The sequence below is a fragment of the Triticum dicoccoides genome, chromosome 4A (assembly GCF_002162155.2).
Source record: "Triticum dicoccoides isolate Atlit2015 ecotype Zavitan chromosome 4A, WEW_v2.0, whole genome shotgun sequence".
Taxonomy (NCBI): Eukaryota; Viridiplantae; Streptophyta; class Magnoliopsida; order Poales; family Poaceae; genus Triticum; species Triticum dicoccoides.
Window position 1 is genome coordinate 499,152,330 of NC_041386.1, and position 10,355 is coordinate 499,162,684.

Below are 10,355 nucleotides of genomic sequence, written 5' to 3' on the forward strand. Positions count from 1 at the left end.
TTGGGGGGGACTACATCGCGTTTTGCGCCGATGCGTGCCAGGACATCTGCCGCCTGATTATTTTCCCGGGCTATATGGTGAAATTCGAGCCCTTCGAACCGAGCTGACATTTTTAGATGACGTTGCGATAAGCTGCCATTTTTGGATCCTTGGCATCAAAATCTCCATTTATTTGGGATATTGCGAGGTTCGAGTCCCGGCGCACCTCTAGGCATTGAATGCCCATGGATACTGCCATCCGGAGACCATGTAAAAGGGCCTCATATTCGGCTGCGTTGTTGGAGTCTGTGTACATTATCTGGAGTACGTATTGAACTGTGTCTCCTGTGGGGGACGTCAAAATGACGGCAGCCCCTAGACCGGCCAACATTTTGGAGCCGTCGAAGTGCATGACCCAGTTTGAATATGTCCCATACTCTTTAGGGAGTTCGGCCTCCGTCCATTCTGCGACGAAGTCGGCCAAAACTTGCGACTTGATAGCTCGCCGTGGCTTGTAAGTTATGTCGAACGGGAGGAGCTCAATGGCCCATTTTGCAATCTGGCCCGTCGCGTCGCAGTTGTTTATAATATCGTTAAGTGGCACTTCCGAGGCTACTGTTATTGAACACTCTTGAAAGTAGTGTCGCAGCTTCCGGGATGCCATAAATACCGCGTATGCAATCTTTTGATAATGCGGGTACCGTGACTTGCACGGAGTAAGGACAGTGGACACATAGTAGACCGGCTTTTGAAGGGGGAATTTGTGTCCGTCCGTTTCTCGTTCGACGACGAGCACTGCGCTTACGACCTGATGGGTTGCTGCAATGTATAATAGCATTGGTTCGCCAATGTTTGGCGCGGCCAGGACTGGGTTTGTTGCCAAGATGGCTTTTATTTCGTCGAGTCTGGCCGTGGCTGCATCCGTCCACTCGAAGTGTTCGGTGCGCCGAAGGAGGCGGTAAAGGGGTAGGGCCTTTTCTCCTAAGCGGGAGATAAAGCGGCTTAGAGCCGCCACGCATCCAGTTAATTTTTGTATTTGTTTGAGGTCCTTCGGGATATCCAATTGTGACAAAGCTTGAATCTTGGTTGGATTTGCTTCAATTCCTCTACCGGATACAATGAAGCCCAAGAGCTTTCCGGCTGGAACACCGAAAACGCATTTTTCCGGGTTGAGCTTGATGTCGTATGTTCGGAGGTTATCGAATGTTAGCCTCAAGTCGTCTACTAGAGATTCGACATAACGACCACATCATCTACGTATGCCTCCACTGTTTTGCCGATCTGGTTTGCCAGACATGTCTGAATCATGCGCTGATATGTTGCGCCGGCGTTTTTGAGCCCGAAGGGCATTGTGTTGAAGCAGAATGGGCCGTATGGTGTGATGAATGCCATTGCGGCTTGGTCTGACTCTGCCATCTTTATTTGATGGTAGCCGGAGTATGCGTCGAGGAAACACAACGAATCGTGTCCTGCGGTAGCATCGATAATTTGATCGATGCGGGGGAGAGGGAAGGGATCCTTTGGGCAAGCCTTGTTAAGGTCTTTGAAATCAACGCATAGGCGCCAGGATTTGTCCTTCTTTGGTACCATCACCAAGTTTGCTAGCCAGTCCGGGTGTTTTATATCTTTGATGAATCCGGCCTCCAATAGCTTGGCTAGTTCCTCTCCCATGGCCTGTCTCTTAGGTTCGGAAAAACGCCGAAGAGCCTGTTTGACTGGCTTGAATCCTTTTAGGATATTTAAGCTGTGTCCGGCCAGCCTGCGTGGGATTCCTGGCATGTCTGATGGGTGCCAGGCGAAAATGTCCCAGTTCTCTCGTAGGAACTCTCATAGTGCGGCGTCTACATCCGGGTTTAACTGTGCCCCGATGGAAGCTGTTTTATTGGGGTCCGTTGGATGGACCTGGAATTTGACTATTTCGTCCGTCGGTTTAAAGGAGGTGGACTTGGATCTTTTATCGAGTATCACATCGTCCCTATTCACCATGGAGCGCAGCGCAGTCAGTTCCTCAGCCACTAGGGCTTCGGATAGCGCCTCGAGGGCCAGTGCGGCTGTCTTGTTTTCGGCGCGAAGTGCTATGTCCGGATCACTAGCGAGGGTGATGATTCCATTAGGCCCGGGCATCTTGAGCTTCATGTACCCATAATGGGGTATTGCTTGGAAGACTGTAAACGCTTCCCACCCTAGCAGAGTGTGATATCCGCTACTAAACGGGGCCACCTGGAACGTGACCTCTTCGGACCTGTAATTATCCGGCGTGCCGAACACCACATCTAGTGTGATTTTTCCTGTACAGCGCGCTTCCCGACTAGGGATTATTCCTCTAAAGGTTGTGCTGCTTCGCTCAATGCGGTTCCAGTCTATTTCCATTTTTTGAAGGGTTTCCTCATAAATGAGGTTCAATCCGCTGCCACCATCCATGAGTACCTTGGTAAGGCAAAAGCCGTCCACTATTGGACTAAGGACCAATGCGGCTGGTGCTCGGGCTGTTCGGAATTTAGGTTCATCACTAGCGTTAAAAGTAATAGCCGTGTCACTCCATGGGTTTATTGTTGCTACTTGGTAGACTTCGGCAAGGCTGCAGAGTGTTCTTTTTTGCATATTATTTAATGCGAAAGTCTCGAAGACTGTTAATACCGTACTAGTTTCTCTGGGGTGGCTTTTTGTGGCTTCTGGAATTAGAAGATCTTCGCCAATTTTTGCCACCCGCCGGAGTATCCAACATGCTCTAAGGCTGTGAGTTGGTGTGGCGCCCTCTGCACTGTGAATTTTACGGGGTCCATTAAGCCATCCTTCTAGTACGGTTCCGTGCCCTGTAGAGGGCTTTTGCTTTTTGGTATTGAACCCGGGTGTCTGGCGATGATGCACCCTTTTATTTCGGACTGGGTTTGTATTCAGGGTCGGATTGTCCCAAAATTTTATTTCGGTTTTCCAGGCGCTTTCCATCGCACAGTACTTTTGTACTATGGACGCCAAGTCAGCAAAGCGTGTAATATCACGGCGACTTATGGCGTTGGGGATTCCCTTGTCCGTGCAATTATTGCAGAAGAATGAAATTGCGTCTTCTTCGCGGCAGTCCTTTATCCTGTTCATAACCAGGAGGAATCTGGCCCAGTAATGATGTACTGTTTCTTCGGGCTCTTGCCTAATTTGGGATAGATCGCTTATGTACGGGTGGGTGGGTGGAATCAAATTCGAAACCTCACCCAATCCGAGACCCAGGGGCCAAGGAATTTCCGAACTCGGAAGTTTGGATTCTTGGATGCTGTCCAATGAATCTAGCCCATCGCCTGACTTTAAGTTCAGGTCTTGAGTGATGTCCTCCCCTCCGTGGGTATCCGGCTTGAAGGGATCGAGAATCCGGACATAGCTAGTCCTTAAGATAGATGAAGGGTTGCCGCACTGTCCTTCTACCACGGCAACGTGATGGGTGACCTGGGGAGAGTTAATCTCTCTCGGATCAGGTTTAGGCCCAATCTGGTCGTAATCCGTAGTGACTCCCAGGGCGGCGATGCGATCCAAGAGCTCGTTTAGGGAAGAGAGCTCCATTGGATCTAGCTGCTCGGCGAATTCCGAGCTAACGTGAAGATTGCTTTTGATGACCCAAGAGGTCATCATCGGCGCAGCAGCCGAACAGGCGGCCATAAGGAAACCACCTAGCCGGAGAGTTTGGCCGACAGCCAAAGCTCCCTTAGCAACGGTGCCGTCTTTAAAGACGGGATGAGGCATCCTTCCTGATGGCGACAGCACAGAGGAACTCTCAATGAAAGCACCAATGTCGGTGTCAAAATCGGCAGATCTCGGGTAGGGGGTCCCGAACTGTGCGTCTAGGCCGGATGGTAACAGGAGGCAGGGGACACAATGTTTTACCCAGGTTCGGGCCCTCTTGATGGATGTAAAACCCTACATCCTGCTTGATTGATATTGATGATATGGGTAGTACAAGAGTAGATCTACCACGAGATCAAAGAGGCTAAACCCTAGAAGCTAGCCTATGGTATGATTGTTGTTTCTACGGACTAAAACCCTCTGGTTTATATAGACACCGGAGAGGGCTAGGGTTACACAGAGTCAGTTACAATGGTAGGAGATCTACAAATCCGTATCGCCAAGCTTGCCTTCCACGCCAAGAAAAGTCCCTTCCGGACACGGGACGAAGTCTTCAATCTTGTATCTTCATAGTCGAGGAGTCCGGCTGAAGGTATAGTCCGGCTATCCGGACACCCCCTAATCCAAGACTCCCTCACCGCTGTAATATGGATGCACTTCACACTCCTATCATCGGAGAAACCCCTGAGGCCCAGGCCTTGGAGGAGGCGCGCCTGGCCAACTTGGCTGAGCGCACTCAACTGGAGGACCTCCAGCGCGCACTCGACGAGCATGCTTGGCAGTGGATTCCCGAGTCCAGTCGACGATAAATTTTTCTGCCTCCAACTCACGTACACCGAACTCTGATCCAGAATCTCACAGCTGCAACTCGAATAACAGAGTCAATTCAACCTTCCCAGTCCGAAGCTGGCCGAGGTTTGATGCAGATCCGGGCTTTACTCTGGGCAGCGGGGGAGCAGAATACAACAATATCTCAGTCGCGGAATATGATTCATAGCAGGTCTGTGGTGGCGGATACTGTCCAATCTGCCCATAGTCCGAGATCGCCTCCGCGGCATGAGGGATGCGGGTACCAGCAAGATTAGTACAGGAACCGTGAGCAGTATGATCATCGACTCGACCACGATGACCGTCGTTGAGTGCCCACGCCTCCTCCGAGGAGTGGGTCATATGTGCCTCGGCGGCAAGATGATAGGCGCCCCTATAGCGGCGAACGAAGAATTCCAGTCGACCCCAGAGAGCCAGGTTTTGATGCAAGGTCTATCCTTGTTCAAGATCTGGTTGATAGGAACAGAGCTCACAGAGAAGGCCAGGATATAGATCATCTGATTAGAAGCAGGGTGCACGTTTCAGGACCCGAGTGTTCCAGCAGAACCATCAGAGCAGCAGTGATTCCTTCCAACTTCAGGTTGGCGACTGGAGTCAGCAAGTTCACCGGCGAATCCAAGCCAGACACTTGGCTTGACGATTATCGAGTGGCTGTACAGATTGGTGGTGGTAATGATGATGTGGCCATGAAGCACCTCCCCTTGATGTTGGAGGGCTCTGCCAGAGCGTGGTTGAATCAGTTGGCTCCTGGCAGCATATATAGTTGGGAGGAACTTGCTCGAGTGTTTGTTAGGACCTTTGAGGGCACTTGCAAAAGGCCGGCAGGGTTGACAGAATTGCAGTGTTGTGTCCAGAAGCCGAATGAAACTTTGAGGGATTATATCCGTAGATGGATCACGTTGCACCATACAGTGGAGAATGTGTCAGATCACCAAGCAATTTGTGCCTTCAAGGAAGGCGTTAAGTATCGGGAGTTGAATCTGAAATTCGGTCGGACAGGAGATATGACTCTGACTCAGATGATGGAGATTGCCACCAAATATGCCAATGGTGAAGAGGAAGATCGACTCCGGAGTGGCAAACACAAAACAGTCGCCCAAGAAACCGGAGGAGGGAATTCCAGTCGGAAACAGAAGCGAAAGGCCGAACCAGCTGCTCCTGGTGAAGCTTTGGCTGTTGCCCAAGGAAAGTTCAAAGGAAAGCCGAAAGGGCCCTGGACTCCCAAAAAAGTTAAGGATAAAGATGGGAATGATGTGTTGGATTTACCATGCCATATTCATACCAAAAAAGATGAAGAGGGGAACATCATTTACCCTAAACACACCACTCGACAGTGTCGTTTCCTGAGCCAGCAATTTCGAGAGAAACAACCCAAGGAAAAGGAAAAGGAGTCGGACAGAGGTGACAATAGGGAAGAAGATGATGATGGTTTTCCCAATGTCAATTCCTCACTGATGATTTTTGCTGATGTTGAAAGCAAAAGTCGGTTGAAGGTTATTAACAGGGAAGTAAACATGGCTGCTCCTGCAACACCCAGTTATCTGAAGTGGTCCCAGACTGCCATCACATTCGACCAGTCGGACCACCCGGCGCATAGAGCCACCCCTGGGAGGCAAGCACTGGTGGTCGACCCAGTAGTCGAAGGCACTCAACCGACTAAAGTGCTGATGGATGGGGGCAGTGGCCTGAATATCCTTTATGCTGAAACCTTGAAGGGAACGGGCATTCCGATGTCCAAGCTTAGTGAGAGCAACATGAGTTTCCACGGTGTTATACCCGACAAGAAGGCTCAGTCACTCGGCCAGATCGCACTTGATGTGGTTTTTGGTGATTCCAAGAATTACCGCAAGGAAAAGTTGATGTTTGAGGTAGTGGATTTCAAGAGTGCTTACCATGCCATTCTGGGGAGACCCGCTTATGCACGTTTTATGGCTCGGCCATGTTACGTGTATCTCAAATTGAAGATGCCTGGCCCCAAAGGAGTAATCACTGTCACTAGCAATCGGCAGAAGGCAGAAGAGTGCTTCTAGAAGGGCTCAAAAATTGCCGATGCACAGATGGCAGTAGTGGAACTTCAAGAGTACCAGAAAAATGCAGATCCGAGTGATTTGCTGCGAGCCAAGAAGCCTTCCACAGAGTCCGCATTTCAGTCGTCGGGGGAAACGAAGCCGATTCATATCCACCCGACCGATCCCAATGCTGCTCCGACCCATATCTCGTCAACACTCGACAACAAATAGGAAGAAGCGCTCATCCAGTTCCTCCGTGAGAACTGGGACATCTTTGCATGGAAACCTTCTGACATGCCGGGTGTACCCATGGGACTGGCTGAGCATCGTTTGCAAGTCGACCCGAAAGTAAAACCAGTCAAGGAACATCTCCGACGGTCCGCCATCCAGAAGAGAAAAGCAACTGGTGAGGAAGTGGCTCGGCTCCTGGCAGCTGAGTTCATCCGAGAGATTTACCACTCCGAGTGGCTCGCCAATGTTGTCATGGTCCCCAAGAAGGATGATTCACTTCGCATGTGCATTAACTTCAAGCATATCAATTGGGCCCGCCCGAAAGATCATTTTACTCTTCCCCGCATCGACCAAATTGTCAACTCAACTGCGGGGTGTGAGCGTTTGTCCTTCTTGGATGCCTATTCCGGGTACCATCAGATCCGACTGTATGGACCCGATGAGATAAAAACGGCTTTCATCACTCCATTCCGGTGTTTCTGTTATGTCACTATGCCATTCGGCCTGAAGAACGCCGAAGCCACATTCATGAGGATGATCCAGAAGTGTCTACTCACTCAAATCAGTCGGAATGTGGAAGCATACATGGATGACATTGTAGTCAAGTCACGTAAAGGTTCTGACCTGCTGGCTGACCTTGCCGAAACCTTTGCCAACCTCGGAAGGTATGATATCAAGCTTAATCCATCAAAGTGCATATTTGGAGTTCCTGGTGGAAAGTTACTCGGTTTCCTCGTTTCCGAACGAGGGATCGACGCTAACCCAGAGAAAGTTGGTGCCATTCTTCGGATGAAACGCCTTGTGCGTGTGCACGATGTCCAAAAGCTTACTGGTTGTTTGGCCGCCTTGAGTCGATTCATTTCTCGTCTTGATGAAAAGGCACTGCCTCTTTACCGACTGATGAAGAAGTCTGATAAGTTCGAGTGGACTCCCGAAGCTGATGCAGCGTTTGTAGAGCTCAAAACCCTGCTTTCCACCCAGCCAGTGCTTGCTGCACCAATCAGCAAAGAGCCCTTACTGCTTTACATTGCAGCCACTGGACAAGTTGTTAGTACAGTACTCACGGTCGAGCGAGAAGAAGAAGGAAAAACTTATAAAGTTCAGCGCCTAGTGTATTACGTTTCTGAAGTTCTGACTCCATCAAAGCAAAGATATCCCCATTATCAGAAGCTTGTTTATGGAATTTACATGACCACAAAGAAGGCTACACACTATTTCTCTGATCATTCCGTTACAGTCATCAGCGACGCTCCATTATCGGAGATTTTGAACAACAGAGATGCAACTTGTCGAGTGGCAAAGTGGGCGATTGAACTCCTTCCCCTGGATACCAAGTTTGAAGCAAAGAAGGCTATTAAGTCCCAAGCAATAGCTGATTTCCTCGCCGAGTGGATCGAACAGCAACTTACGGCCCAAATTCACTCGGAGCATTGGACCATGTTCTTCGATGGGTCCAAGATGCTGAATGGTTCTGGTGCTGGTGTTGGTCTCCCCCCGTGGTGACAAACTCAGTTATGTTATCGAGATTCACTTTGACTCCTCCAACAATGAGGCCGAATATGAGGCACTTCTGTATGGGTTGCGTATGGCCTTCACTCGGCGTCCGTCGCCTCATGGTCTATGGCGACTCGGATTCAGTGGTCAATCAGGTGATGAAGGAGTGGGACGTCAGAAGCCCAGCCATGACTGGTTATTGCAATGCAGTAAGAAAGTTAGAAAAGAGGTTTGAGGGGTTAGAGCTCCATCACATCCCTCGACTGAAAAATCAAGCAGCCGATGATCTGGCAAAGATAGGCTCCAAGAGAGAAGCCATTCCCAGTAATGTGTTCCTGGAGCATATTCATGCACCTTCAGTTCAAGAAGATCCCTTCACTGAAGATCCCCCACAGCCGAAGAGTGCCACTGATTCGACTGAAATCGAGATTCCAGCCGTGGTCGACTTGATCATGGAAGTTTTGGTCATCACCCCCGATTGGACAGTACCATATATTGCATACATTCTTAGAAGAGAACTCCCAGAAGATGAAGAAGAGGCTCGACAGATCGTCCGTTGATCTAAGACCTTCACTGTGATAAGAGGACAGTTGTTCAGAGAAAGTGTGACTGGAGTTTGCCAGAAATGCATAACACCTGAAGAAGGTCGAGTGATCCTCAATGATATCCACTTGGGGACCTGTGGTCACCATGCATCCTCTCGGACCATTGTGTCCAAAGCATACCGAGCGGGATTTTACTGGCCTCGGGCAAATGAGATGGCACAAGAAATAGTCGACAAATGTGAAGGTTGTCAGTTTTACTCCAACATGTCTCACAAGTCTACGTCAACCCTGAAGACCATTCCACTCGTCTGGCCTTTTGCTGTTTGGGGATTGGATATGGTTGGACCTTTGAAGACTGGCAGGAGTGGATTCAGTCATGTGCTTGTAGCAGTCGACAAGTTCACCAAGTGGATTGAAGCCAAGCCTATCAAGAATCTTGATGCCAGTACTGCTGTCAGCTTCATCAGGGAGATAACATTCAGATATGGTGTTCAACACAGCATCATCACTGACAACGGATCAAACTTTGATTCTGATGAGTTCAGGACTTTTTGTGCTTCAGAAGGTACTCGAGTCGACTATGCCTCGGTCGCCCACCCCTAGTCGAATGGATAGGCTGAAAGAGCAAATGGATTGATTCTCAAAGGACTGAAACCCCGACTAATGCGTGACCTCAAACACGCAACAGGAGCCTAGGTCGATGAACTTCCATCAGTATTATGGGGATTGAGGACAACTCCCAATCGGTCGACTAGCAGAACCCCGTTTTTCTTGGTTTATGGAGCCGAAGCTGTACTTCCGAGTGACTTGCTCCACAATGCACCCTAAGTCGAGCTTTTCACAGAGGAAGAAGAAGAACAAGCACGACAGGATGTAGTTGACCTCCTTGAAGAAGAAAGAGAGATGGCCTTGATCCGATCAACCATCTATTAGCAAGACCTGTGTCGATTCCATGCCAGAAACATGAGGGGTCGAGCATTTCAAGAGGGAGACTTAGTTCTCCGAGTGGATCAGCAGAAACCAGATAAGCTTGATCCCTCTTGGGAAGGTCCCTTCATGGTCACCAGAGTGCTCCACAATGGAGCATACCACCTTTACGACGTCGAGCACAAGAAAGACGAGCCGCGCGCCTGGAAAGCGGAGCTGCTCTGCCCCTTTTATACTTAAACACTCAGTCTGCTGAGATGTAATAAAAAACACCTTTGTATTTTGTTTATCAAAGACCAGAGTTTTACAGTCTTCTAAAAAGATTGTCGATTGTTTACATCTGCTTCTGAAATCCCTCAGTGGGTAGCTCAGCTACGAATCCGTTTCGCCTAAGTTGAAAAAATCCTACTGAGTGATGAGCAAGCCTCTCACTCGGGGGCTTAGCTGCGAACCTGTTTCTCCTAAGATGAAAAAATCCTACCGAGTGATGAGCAAGCCTCTCACTCGGGGGCTTAGCTGCTGTCCAGTACTTGCCTAAGTTGAAAAAATCCTACCGAGTGATGAGCAAGCCTCTCACTCGGGGGCTTAGCTGCAGTCCAGTACTCTCCTAAGTTGAAAAAATCCTACCGAGTGATGAGCAAGCCTCTCACTCGGGGCTTAGCTGCAGTCCAGTACTCACCTAAGTTGAAAAAAAATCCTACCGAGTGACGAGCAAGCCTCTCACTGGGAGGTT